Source organism: Sinocyclocheilus anshuiensis, unplaced genomic scaffold (genome assembly GCF_001515605.1).
Source record: "Sinocyclocheilus anshuiensis isolate Anshui unplaced genomic scaffold, SAMN03320099.WGS_v1.1 scaffold2100, whole genome shotgun sequence".
NCBI lineage: Eukaryota > Metazoa > Chordata > Actinopteri > Cypriniformes > Cyprinidae > Sinocyclocheilus > Sinocyclocheilus anshuiensis.
This window is the reverse complement of record NW_015542563.1, coordinates 197,100-199,501: the sequence shown is the minus strand read 5'-3', so window position 1 is coordinate 199,501 and position 2,402 is coordinate 197,100.

Genomic DNA, 2,402 nt, shown 5'->3' with positions numbered 1-2,402 from the left:
AAAAATAACAACTTAATTAAAACATGCTCCTTTCATAAGCTGTGTTCATAAGCCTTAACAAAGATTGTAATTTATTTTAAAACCATGTGTATTTATTCTACTTTTTCTAGCTTGTTTTAAAATGTGTGCTTGAAAATAAAAGGAAACGTGAAAACGATTAACCCAGTAACTTTGTTTTGGGAAGCCTTTATCTGTCTAGCGTCTGAGAAAACGAGCGTCTGATTTCACTCCAAGTAGATATAGCTGCAGACCGGAGATCTCCAAAATGGGGCGTGAACTCCAAAACGGGGTGGGAGCTCCAAAATAGATTGATTAGATCAGATTAGATTGATTAATAATCACGCCTCTCTGCTGAGCCATCGGTCACGCGTTTCCGCCATGTTTGTAGTTTTTAACACTTTTATTCGCGTTTGTAGTTCTAATCGAAGTTTCAGTGGGTTGTGGACAGTGTTGTGCAAGTTACTTCCAAACTGTAATACATTATAGATTACTTGTCGTTGTCTATTAATCTATTATTAATCTGTCTCAGAATTGTAATGCGTTACATGACTCCTGTATTACTTTTGAGTTACTTTCACCAAAATAACTACAGAAGTAGAACTTAATATTCTAAAATGACTAAATGTACTGCAGAGCATTTTACAGCCAGTAGAGGGCGATATGGTGTAGCATAATGACTGTGGGCTATCCAGGCTACTAACAATATAGCTTATAATTGGCAAAGTGAAGGCTCAAGACAATGCAAGAAAGGATGACAGCCAGAATCACAAACGATCCAACAGCGGGGCTAATAGCATCGGACCTCGAGCACAGAGGCCGAAATCCTGTAAAATCCGCCCTAAATACGCCGCTTACAGTGAGCCGGGCGGGGCTAATAGCCTCGGACCTCTAGCACAGCCACAGAGGCCGAAATAATGCCGCGTTTCCACTGTCGGGCCAGTAGCCTCGCGGCACTCCTGTAAAACCTGCCCTAAACACGCCTTCACTGGACTACGTCACACAATACAAAGTTCCACCAGCGAGAGGAAGATGAATGAAATAAATCACTAAACAAATATATCAGAAGCTGTCTTTTAGTCTTTATTTACAAACGTGGACACCACACGCGGCTATTGACTGACCACGAACAGGAAATAAAGCGTTACTGAACATGTACCGAGTAAAATATTACTGAAAATTGATTAGTAATGCCTTACACTACTGCGTTACAGCAAAACGTAATCTGTTACTGTAATGCATTACTTTGGTAACGCGTTCCTCCCAACACTGGTTGTGGACTATATTAGCCGTTCGATTGTGCGTGGATCTGCACTTGTTGTTGTTATTGTTAAACGAATCAGGGAAGTGGAAGGACAATGTGTGTTTTAAAGCAAAAACTAGCTTATAATTTAATGGTCAGTCTATCACAGTGCTGTATGTGGGCCACTCTACAGAATTGGTGCAAACTGCTGTCCCACAAACAACAACGCATTTAAGAAGCATTTAAATATTCAAATCTTAGATGTTTACCAAGATCCTTCTGTTCTCTATTGAAACACACAATAATATCAGTAAGCTTAATATTTATTAAATCATCATTTATTTGGGAGGTGGCTGTCCTGAACCCTAAACTTATGCTTATGAAAATTATACTGAAAAACTGTTTGCATTTTATTCAATTGTTGTTTTAAAAAATATATTTTTAATTGAAATATTTTTTTTAAAGTGAAGTTAAAATGTTTTATTTATTTTATATTTTCCTTTTAAATTTCACTAGCGAAATGTACATGTTTTAGTCCATTGGCTGAGACTGATTTTAACTACAGCCCTACATTTATGATCAGGGAATATTCCTGTGTGTCTCTCTCATAGCTTGGTCTCATCATTTTGAGATAAATGTGCTCAAAAGTCTGAAAATCTGTGTAACATTAAGGAAAGTCACTACCGAACACCTTTTCTTTTTTTTTCTTTTTTTTCAATTAAGCACACTTTTTTTGGGTGTTATTCCATAACATTTATTTTTTATGCGTTTACAAACTGTTCAGAACTGTGCTAGCTAACCATGTGCTGATTAGCTGTAAACTAGTAAAATTAGCTGTATTAGATGTAAACAAAATCTTAATATGTCAATATAACCCTATAAATTTAATTATATATTACTGTGTTTCAGTAGTGACAAATTTCAGGAGAGGAAAAATATTCCAAAACTTTCTGAAAATACAATATGAGAATTAACTGCACAATTACTAGAAATGTGGTATTGCACAATTTGCATACATACAAAAAAAATTTACATATTTTTTTCCAAGATGTTTCCAATGCATACTTATTAACATAAGGCTTTTTATACAAGAGGTACTGTGCTAACAAAATCCAAAATTTGATCACTCTTTACTGTACTTTTTTTTTTTTTTTTTTTGGCC